Source organism: Eleutherodactylus coqui, chromosome 13 (genome assembly GCF_035609145.1).
Source record: "Eleutherodactylus coqui strain aEleCoq1 chromosome 13, aEleCoq1.hap1, whole genome shotgun sequence".
NCBI classification, from domain to species: Eukaryota; Metazoa; Chordata; class Amphibia; order Anura; family Eleutherodactylidae; genus Eleutherodactylus; species Eleutherodactylus coqui.
In genome coordinates this window covers 99,000,442-99,012,102 of record NC_089849.1, presented here as the reverse complement: position 1 = coordinate 99,012,102, position 11,661 = coordinate 99,000,442, and positions in this window count along the sequence as shown.

Genomic DNA, 11,661 nt, shown 5'->3' with positions numbered 1-11,661 from the left:
GGCTGCCGAGCTGCAGAGCCTCCACCAGGTTACGGCCGTTGTCACACACGACCATGCCCGGTTGGAGGCTCAGCGGCGCAAGCCAGCGGTCGGTCTGCTCTGTCAGACCCTGCAGCAGTTCGTGGGCCGTGTGCCTCCTCTCTCCTAAGTTGAGTAGTTTCAGCACGGCCTGCTGACGCTTGCCCACCGCTGTGCTGCCGCGCCGCGCGACACCGACTGCTGGCGACGTGCTGCTGCTGACACATCTTGATTGCGAGACAGAGGTTGCGTAGGAGGAGGAGGAGGGTGGTTTAGTGGAGGAAGCATACACCGCCGCAGATACCAGCACCGAGCTGGGGCCCGCAATTCTGGGGGTGGGTAGGACGTGAGCGGTCCCAGGCTCTGACTCTGCCCCAGCCTCCACTAAATTCACCCAATGTGCCGTCAGGGAGATATAGTGGCCCTGCCCGCCTGTGCTTGTCCACGTGTCTGTTGTTAAGTGGACCTTGGCAGTAACCGCGTTGGTGAGGGCGCGTACAATGTTGCGGGAGACGTGGTCGTGTAGGGCTGGGACAGCACATCGGGAAAAGTAGTGGCAACTGGGAACCGAGTAGCGCGGGGCCGCCGCCGCTATCATGCTTTTGAAAGCCTCCATTTCCACAAGCCTATACGGCAGCATCTCCAGGCTGATCAATTTGGCAATGTGCACGTTTAACGCTTGAGCGTGCGGGTGCGTGGCGGCGTACTTGCGCTTGCGCTCAAACAGTGGCGCTAGCGACGTCTGGACGCTGCGCTGAGAGACATTGCTGGATGGGGCCGAGGACAGCGGAGGTGAGCGTGTGGGTGCAGGCCAGGAGACGGTAGTGCCTGTGTCCTCAGAGGGGGGTTGGATCTCAGTGGCAGGTTGGGGCACAGGGGGAGAGGCAGTGGTGCAAACCGGAGGTGGGGTGCTTGGCCATCATATGCCTGCGCATGCTGGTGGTGGTGGCTCCCCAGCTGATCTTGGCGCGACAAAGGTTACACACCACTGTTCGTCGGTCGTCAGGCGTCTTTGTGAAAAACTGCCACACCGTAGAGCACCTTGACCTCTGCAGGGTGGCATGGCGCAAGGGGGCGCTTTGGGAAACAGTTGGTGGATTATTCGGTCTGGCCCTGCCTCTACCCCTGGCCACCGCACTGGCTCGGCCTGTGCTCACACCCTGACTTGGGCTTCCGTGTCCTCGCCCGCGTCCACGTCCTCTAGGCCTACACCTACCCCTCAGCATGGTGTATTACCAGTAGTGCAGAAACAGAACGCTGTAATTAAATGTGCTGCTTATTGGCCTGTGGTTGGAGGCTGACTTCGCTTACGGAACGCCAGGAAATAATTTTGCGCAAGCCTGCTGTAACACTTAGCTGGCTGCGTATGAATTAGGAGGACAACTACCCCCAGCACAGACCCAGAACACTGAGGACAGTCACAGGCAGCCCAAATAGATTTTTTTCCCCAAATGTTTTTGCAAAGGCCCACTGCCTATATTCAATAAATATATGTCTTCTGTCCCTGCGTCACCACTACTGGCCCTGGAGTATGTAAAATAACTGCAGACTGTTGCACTGTGGACTGGAATACAGCGGTGATTTAACAGCCAACACAGAGCCAGGAAATAATTTTGCGCAAGCCTGCTGTAACACTTAGCTGGCTGCGTATGAATTAGGAGGACAACTACACCCAGCACAGACCCAGTACACTGAGGACAGTCACAGGCAGCCCAAATAGATTTTTTTTCCCAAATGTTTTTGGAAAGGCCCACTGCCTATATTCAATAAATATATGTCTTCTGTCCCTGCCTCACAATATATGTCTTCTGTCCCTGCCTCACAATATATGTCTTCTGTCCCTGCCTCACCACCACTACTGGCCCTGGAGTATGTATAATTACTGCAGGGCGCAATGCTCTGCACGCCCGATATACAAAAAAAAAAAATGTGCAACACTGTAAAAAGCAGCCTCCACAGTACTGCACACGGTTAGATGTGGCCCTAAGAAGGACCGTTGGGGTTCTTGAAGCCAAAAATACTCCTAACACTCTCCCTATAGCAGCTCCGGCACCAACAGCACTTTCCCTCCTCTATGTCAGAACAAATCTGTGGCGAGCCGCGGGAGGGGCCGATTTTTATACTCGGGTGACACCTGATCTCGCCAGCCACTCACTGCAGGGGGGTGGTATAGGGCTTGAACGTCACAGGGGGAAGTTGTAATGCCTTCCCTGTCTTTCTATTGGCCAGAAAAGCGCGCTAACGTCTCAGAGATGAAAGTGAAAGTAACTCGAACATCGCGTGGTACTCGTCATGAGTAACGAGCATCTCGAACACGCTAATACTCGAACGAGTATCAAGCTCGGACGAGTACGTTCGCTCATCTCTAATGGTCAATTCAAACTCTCATTAAAGTCAATGGAAGTAAAAATCCGGTTCACTAATTTACCCTCCAATAGGTCCCCAATGCAGCCAAAGCCATCCAAATTGCATGGAATACAAGAACAAAGCTGTGGAACACTGTATTCTTCCCAGAAATTGTTAATAGTATACAGTGATGTGGGGATCACTTGTAGGACAAGGGTGTCACTGAAACTAAAAGAAGGCCCACACAGGGTCTCCTAGATCAAGAATAATGTGAAGGGAGACAGCAGGAGTGCTGCTTTTTTAAAAAGCAATGTCATAAATTTTCAAAGGACAAATTTTAGCAGGTGAACAGGACAACCGAGCACGGGCCTGCTCCAAGGAACAGCTGTAGAGCTACCAAAAATTATGCCAAGTCAGACAGCAAGTGTGATGCGTGTTTTAAAAGCAATGTCATCAATTTTGTAAAAGACAAGTTCTACCAGGTGAACAGAACAGCCGAGCACGGGCCTTCTCCAAGAACAGCTGGAGAGCTGCAGATGTTTCTTGTGCTTTAGAAAATGTTTATTTTGTGAGAAGGTGGAGGAGGAAACATGCTGGAAGCATGAGGAGAGCAGCACCAGTTCCACCACTACCACCAGCATCAACAACACCTTGAGGGCAGAGTGTGCTCCTCATGGAAACATTTGGGGTAAGAAGGAGGAGGAAACATGGTGGAAGCAGGAGAAGGAGAGCAGGAGCAACAGCAGCAGCATTGCCTTAAGGACACATTGTGGTTTTTGATATAATCTATGTTCAGTCATATGTGAGTAAAAATTGCCAACTAATCAGTAGAATCTGCCATGGGGGTGCAGAAGTCAGATGAAATCCACACCTGGTTCACTTTTATAAACATCAGGCAATCCACATTGTCTGCGGACAGGCGGATGTGTCTGTCAGGTACCACACCCCCAGCTGTGCTGAACACCCTTTCTGATACCACGCTGGCAGAGGGGCAGACAAACCCCTCTAAAGGATGTTGTGCAAGCTCTGGCCACTTATCCAGCTCAGACACCCAGACATCAAAGGGGCCAATGCCACGTCTGCATACATCCACACGGGAGCTGACGTACTCTTGGACCATCATGGATAAGTTCTGCCTGTGAATATATCAGTACTACCCTGGGCTGTTGCTGTAGGCTGCAGTGGGCTGAAAGACTTCCCTTGCCAACTGTGGTAGTGCTACTGTAGCGGGTTCCTGCTTGTCCGCCATAAGCCACAGAATTCCAATCCATTGCAGATGTGTCCTTACTGCCATGGGGAAATGCTCCGTTCAAGCTGCTTAACTGTCCTGATACTGCTGCATTTTGAGCTCCCCCTCTACTGCTAAAATAAGATTTGTCATTTTCGTCTTGTAGAGGGGATAAAGGAAGGTGGCCACTTAGTAAGGATCTGTTGTTTTGATGTGGGCTATATGACTGTCCTTCTGCAAGCATTGCAGCATAAAAGCATATGCCTGAGAGTGATGGTCCACATTCATCAGGGTCAGACCTAAGAGTGTCCTCTGGCTGGTCCCGCCATCCATGTAGAATAGCTGGGGTTAGCGATGGATGGAAGGAATGTTGCATAGACCCCTCTCCTGTCTCTTGACCTATATTATCCCCCTCCTCTATATTTCTCTCTTAGGTGGAGAAATGTTTCAGAGAAGATGCCTCTTTCTCGCCAACAGCCACCCTCCCTACGGTTTTGCGTAACGGCAGAGTGGCCAGGCAGTTGGAAGATTGGTATCCCTTCCTCCTGTGAGAATAACACATCTTTGTCCCCGAGTCCTTGTAGCGTCTGTTCTAGCAGGCAGACCATTGATTGTCATACTGATTAGTGCATCATCATTACTGACCATTTTTGTCACTCCTTTAAATATTTTTGATCTGCACCCACACCTCAGGCATAAAGTGACTGACCTCCATATAGTGCCTGCTAATGGCATACAGCATCTGGTACTCCATGATTTCTCTCTCCTGCTGGATAGGCCTCTGCAACATATGCAATGTAAAATTCCAAAGGTGTAGACACGTCACAGATGAGGCGGTTGGGTGGTAGCCTGAATTGTCGCTGCACCTCTGCCAGACAAGAGGCAGCTGGGTGTGAACACCAAAAGTGTGACCAAAGTTTCCTGGCCTTTTCCAGCAGTGCATGTAAACCTAAGTAGTTGTTTAGTAAGCTCTGCACTACCACATTCATCATATGGGCCAGGTCAGGTACAGGTGTGAGATTTCAGAGGCGAATGGCTGCTAACAGGTTGGCTCCATCATCATATACGACATTGCCTGTCTTTAGATTGTACAGGTCAGCCATGTGTCAGGCATCTGTGTCCTATAGGGCAGCACTTTCATGGCCAGCAGCTGTGCAATGCTTGCATTCAGGCTCTGTGCTCATGAATGGTTGGGGTGCTTATTTTTTTATATTTCTGTAGCTGGGGGTTGGAGGTCTGGCTGCTGACATGCTGGAATATGGGGTAGATGTCAATGTTGCTGAAGGTGGTGGTGGTGGTGACGGCTCATCTGCTCCCCATTTCCCACTCCAAGCTCTGAGGCCTGCAGCCCGGTCTAAGGTAGTCGTGCTACTGCTTCTACACAAAACTTCCCCTCTGTGCTCAGAGGCTACTGTGTGACCAGGAGGGAGATGGAGGAAGAGGCACCTCCAGCAGCGGAAGAGGAAGCAGGATGAGACCGACCCTTTGCCCTCTAACCCAGGTGGGGTCTCCAAGGTAGCGGGTGGTGGGAGTTCATGTGACTGTTCATACACTTTGTATTGAGGTTGTTAACATTCTTGCCGCGTTTTAAACGCTTACCGCAGATCTTACAGATGATCGCTCTTCTATCATCACATGCAGTTTTAAAGAGGATCTTGATAAGTTGGGGGCAGAAAAGTGGCAAATGAGGATTACCACTGATAGGTGTAAGGTTGTCCACATGGGCAGAGGAAATACATGTCACCATTACATACTAAATGGGAAACCACTGGGGAACACCGACATGGAAAAGGACTTGGCGATTTTAGTTAACTGTAAACTTGACTGGAGCAACCAGTGTCAGGCAGCTGCTGCTAAGGCAAATAGGATCATGTAGTACATCAAAAGAGGTCTGGAGGTACATGACAAGAACATTGTTCTTCCTCTTTACAAGTCACTGGTCAGACCACACATGGAATATTGTGGACAGTTTTGGGCACAGGTACTCAAGAAGAACATATCAGAGCTTGCGCGGGTACAAAGGTGGGCAACTGAAGTAATAAACAGAATGGATGGACTACAATAGCCAGAGAGGGGATCAAAATTGGGGTTATTTAGTTAAGAAAAAAGACATTATTTCTTGATTTCCACAGACATAGTTGTGTAGAATAAAACACTGTCCTAAACAGGAAGGAGTCATTTAATGAGCTTCTCTAAGACCCTATTTACACAGGACAATTACATTCAGGGTTGTTTAAATACCCCACGGGAATTTGAATGACAGTTGTCCCGTGTAAATGCATGCAGGGACTGAACGAGAGTTGTTCAGTCGTTCAGTTCTAAATGACTATCTGCTTACAGTGAATGGAGGCGGGGGATGGAGAACTCTCCCCGGCCGCCTGGCCTCCATGCTGGCCACACTCTGAGCAATGCCAGCGATACTCATTCCTGTATAACAGCACAGCAGCGAGCATCACTGGGACGCACTGTTGGGAATCATTTGCCTGACAGCTCATCCCGTGTAAATGGGCCCTAACACATACATTTACGGGTCATATTACAAGTATTTGAATGAGTACTAATGAATGTTTGGCATGCACATACATCTGTAAGGACTGTGAATGTGGAACCACTGTGTCAACCTACTGGGTAGGCGAACATCCGATCCAGCACAGCTGACAGCCAACCCCAGCGTGGGAGGTAAGATACCAGATGAACAGCCCTGTATAGATAAATGGAAACTAGGGAAGGTATCTTGCGCTGAACTGGCGGGCCAGAACATCTATAAGACAAAAAAAAACAACACTGGGGAGTAAAGAAACAAAGGAGGAACAAGCGGACAATGGGAACAACAGAGTACACTAACAAAGAACACAAGCAGAATGCAAGGTAGCAAGCTAACTGCCAAAGCAGTGGCTGGACATGAAGAGAACAAACTCTCATCAACACTGCAGCAAGGTCTGAAAGGCCCAGGGCAGCTATATAGGATGGTGATTGGAAAAGGTCCAACAGCTGAACAGGAGGCCTGAAGCTATTAATCCTAGGAGAGCTGTAAGAGAGTAAACACAAGCGTAGGGAACAGAGAGAATGGCATGACGCCCATATTTGCCAGAAGCAGAAGACCGTGTCTGAACAGTGCACCTAACAACATCACTCCTACAGCTTGCTGCTACTTTCTTTTACTGCATTCCTATTTATGCAGTGGGTCTACAAATGCCACACTCATCAGTATTTTTTTTGTCTTCATCTTACGGCCAGTTTAAGTGCTGCTACCGTGGTGCTGTATTTTATTCTGTTTTTCCTCCTCCATTTCCCTCTTCAACAAATCACATTCTGTTATGCGCTTTCCAAGCTGTCTCCCTGACAGGTATCCATTTATCATATTCCCAACTCATAGTCTTCAACACTTCAGTGTCCAAAGTCCATGAAGATGGCAACCCTGCTCTCCTGAACCATTTTTACATTTTCCTGAGTGTCCACGACCCCTCCATGGCGTTTACTAGGTTCATGGCTGATTCAGGCTGGCCAATTCCTGAACCTTTCCTGATCTGATTTCCTATAGCCCTTCTTTTCAGTGAGGTCACTCAATAGTAAAGTATCAACCCCTCTACAGCTACCACCTACCCCAGATTAGTAAATGTGTGGGCTTGTAGTGCTGTGCCTAGGTGTAATAATTTATGGTCAACCAACTACTCCATATTAGTAATAACCTGTGTTGGTAGCCCAATACAATGTATTTCTGGTTTGTAGTTTCTAATATGAGTAAAGCCTTCCTAAATTGATAATTATCCTCTTGCATCCGTCACTCGCATTCAGGGTGCGTTCACACGAGCGTAGGCGTATTTACGTTCGCACGAGCGCAGCGTATAATCGCCGGAAAGAACGTTTTTCGCCAATCACCACCAGAGCTAAAAAGCGTATTTTCGTTTGTTCCTACTTTTCAAATGGTCTTTTCGGCCATCGAATATTCGCCGGCACGTATTTCGGTCGCGTATGTTCGTTTTTACGCGGGTTGCCGTTTTTACGCGCCGTAAAATCGCCCATGTGAACGAATACATTCGAAACCATTGCCTCAGATGGTCACGTATATACGTTTGGTCGTAAAAACGCGGCGTTTATGCGCTCGTGTGAACGCACCCTCAAGGAAACCTTCCTATTTTAATCAATCACATACATCTGTCTCCCAGCATTTGTGCGGAGAAGGGTAAAGAACAGCAAAAGATCAAATTATGGGTCATGAACGCTATCTTTTCTCCTTAGGGAGAGCACCTAGAAGGTGAGTGAGTGAGGAGACTTATTTGCATATTACCCAGAGGAGCATGAATGGCCTTCTATGGGAGATATTTTAACACAATTGTGGTCTCTGTCTTTAAAATCTGCCTCACACGTTATTCATAAGAGCCATTTACATGGGACGGTTATTGTTTAGAATTGTTCAAATTCCCGCGCTTCCATGGGAATCTAAGCGATAGCTGTGCCGTGTAAACGCATGCAGCGACTCAACAAGAGTTATTCAGCTTCTGCCTGCAGAAAACCAAATGATGCACGGTTCAGTGTAAACAGCAGTCGTTTACTTCTGAACGACTATCCGCTTACAGTGAGTGGAGGTGGACAGTTGGAGGACACTCCCCGGCCACCCCGCCTTCATACCGGCAGCGCTTTTAGCAATGCCAGCGATACTCGCTCCTGTGTAATAGCCCAGGAGCGAGCACCACTGGGATGAGTGTCGGGCATCGTTTGCCCGGCAGCTCCTCCCATGAAATAGGGAATGTGATTGAGACTATCTTGTTACAGATCTTTTGAGTCTCTGGACAGCAGTCCACAAACAGAACCATTGATTCTCTATACTATTAGCATTTCCCTGGCTCACATCTACTGCAACATACAAACATTCACTATCCGTCAGCTGCAATTAGTCCACACACATATACACAATCCTGCCTTCACACTCTGGTTTATTTTTCCTTGGAACAGTTTTTAGTTGCTCCAGTGTCCACTAGGCAATTGTAAGTGGCCTCCTCAATTTGAAGATAAACGAATGCCTGAGGTCCTAGCCCGTTAATTACTGGGGATGGGGTGGAAACTGGATTGCTGGAGCCCAAATTAATCCCTATCAGTCTGCACTGTGCCAACAGCGGTACAGCCATGGAGGACTGGATAATTATATTTAACTCATTAAGAACCAAGCACTGTAAATTTACAGCGCTTGGTCCTGGCCTTTAATCCCACCCATTTGCAGAAATACAGCGCAGGATTAAAGCTTCTTCTCCTGCAATCACGCCGGAACAGGTTGGGTTCTCGGCTGTTAGTCACAGCCAAGGACTTGGAGGAGAAGGGAGAAGCAGTTTTTAACCACTTCTCCTTTCCTGAGTAAACAGCACTCAATGAGCGCTATGTACCAAAGAGTGAAAGTGGAAGTCTTTCTTCCACTACGCGAGCTGGCGGTCACATGACTACTGGGATCCCCTGGCACAGCAGAGCTACAGGGTCCTAGAAGATACTGATCAGCTCTGCCAGTGACTACTGTCACTACAGGGCGATGTTTTCTCCTGTAACTGTGGCTCCTATGCATGCTGCTCCTATGGATGCCCCGGTTGCAGTGGAAAAGGGTACTGTTGTGTCTTGTCCACACCGGAACTATGGGTGCACACCTGGGATTGTGGGGGGTGGAGTTCTAGTCAACACCCACATGTACCAATTGGCTACCTGGTCGGAGGGTGAAGAAAGCGCCTGGCAGACGTCGGGGGATGGAGAGATCTGAAAGCCGGTAGGGACGGGGACTGGGACAGTGGGGATGCCAAGGTAAATGCGGGACGTGGGGGTGAAGAAAGTGGATGACAGCCGCTGCGGGACGGGGACAGAGATACAGCCATCAGGGCCAGCAAGGTAGCAGCACGGCTGTCTTCAGCGATGGCAGCACACATTACAGCTGACACGCGAGGACAGGGCAGGTGGGAAATGTGAGCGCAGGAGTGCCGTGGGTTAGGCTTCACTGCTTTCCTGGTCTCAGGCACCCAGCAAAGCAGCGGACTGCAGTGCCTGAGCAGCTTACAGCTGTTACAGTCCAGCTTACAGTACGGTCCTTGGCACAGCAGCACCTCTCATCTCCGCTGGCATGTGTCTGCACCAGCCTCCGCTTTGTGCTCCCGACTCTGCTGTCAATCTCCTCCCTGTCGGCCTCCACTGGATGGATGACTGGCAATTAACAGTGGGGACTGGGGGACTGCAGAGCCACTAGGGGCGTGAGAGGGGCGTTACCTCCAGCTAAGGCCGGTCCACCCCTAGCTGCTGGTGGAGACCGTGGAAAAGTGTCAAATAAAAAAAATAAACATGTGAATGTCCCCCAGAGGTCTTATATGAAAAAATAGTTACAAAAATAATTAAGAAAAAATTACATAATAAAAAAAATATATATATGCATGAGGAAAATGACCAAAAGCCAACGCCAATCAAAACGGTCATCGTATGCACCCTGTAATCCAAAACCACACATATTGTATATCAAAATATCCTAAACAAAATGAGGAACCCGTTCCCATACTTTATTTTAGCATAAATATGCAAAATCATTTTTTTAGCTTTTCTCCCCATTTTTTAGTTTTATTGGGCGTAGAAAGTCAGTGAAAAAGATATAAAAAAAATAAACCTATACGTCACAGGGGAAAAAAAGGCTGCAAAATTAATTTTCATAGCCGAAGGAAAAAAATAGGGCAGTAAAACCACCAGATGGGTAAAATCTAGAGATGAGCGAACCTACTCGTTTCGAGTAATTACTCGATTGAGCACCGCGATTTTCGAGTACTTCCGTACTCGGGTGAAAAGATTCGGGGGGCGCCGGAGGGCGGGGGAGGCGTGGCGGAGCAGCGGGGAACAGGGGGGAGCCCTCTCTCTCTCCCTCTCCCCCCCACTCCCCGCTGCAACCCCCACTCACCCACGGCGCCCCCCGAATCTTTTCGCCCGAGTACGGAAGTACTTGAAAATCGCGGCGCTCGGGCGAAAAAGGGGCGTGGCCGAGTACGCTCGCTCATCTCTAAAATCCTTAAAAAGTTTCTGGACCTTTAGGTACAGAATAGCTTGGTTCTTAAGGGGTTAATATGACCTGGTTATCACAATGAAAACATAAGCCTTTTCCCCTGGCCTCACCAAAAGTGTTATTTTCCCCTCCCTGCTTAGTCCTTTCTCCCTTTATCCCTTAAACTAAGTTTCCGGTCATCATATTTGGTTTCTGCGATTTTTCTCCTCTAAGTCATTCTGTAGCTTCTGGTTGTATATCATACAGTTCCCCCTTCTAGCCAAACTATCTCATACATTTGTTGCAGCCTTTCCTATATCTGATGAAAGCCATAGCTTGATCCTATATGCCTGGGACATCCTTGGCCATTGCCATTAGTCCATCTTTGCGCCATGTTTTACACTGGGTAATCTCATAATCAGCTGACCTGACCCGCCTGTCTGTGGAGTAGGCTTAGCCTGACTAGGGAGAGGATACGGATTAGTATTAGAATTGACAATATCCAAGTAAATTGGGGCTGGAGACAAAGTTTCTGCTGCCTCTACCTGCATACTATTCTGTAAATATATTGGGCTTATACATTGTAGTTTATGCCAATAAAATATAACAGCCCACTACTGTCTCTTGCTCTTTGAAATGAACAAATACAGTAATTACAGGTGGTAAACGTTTAGTCACTATTGTAACCTGCATCCAAAGGATAGTCACAGATTGTACTATAACCAGGATATACGGATGAGGCATATGGTATCAACCTTGTACAATGTACTCCCACCTCCAGCCTATCACCTGTAAGTAAAAAACGAAGTGCCAGTGCAGCGTCCGAGGAGCGCATCCCAGCCTAGGAGACAGCAGGGTAGAGTTTAGGCCTTGTCACGGTGGCTGTACTGTCACCCACCCGGAGGGTAACCGGTGACACGTCCAAGGGGCCGCGGGCAGACTATTAAACAGTGGAACCCAGTGATGGATTACCTTAGTCCTTTATGTCATGTGTGATGCCACCATTCCATCCTCTGCGGTGAATCCAGTTGTTGGTAATAAAGAGTCCACACACAGGGATTTAACTTTCTGAGCCAAA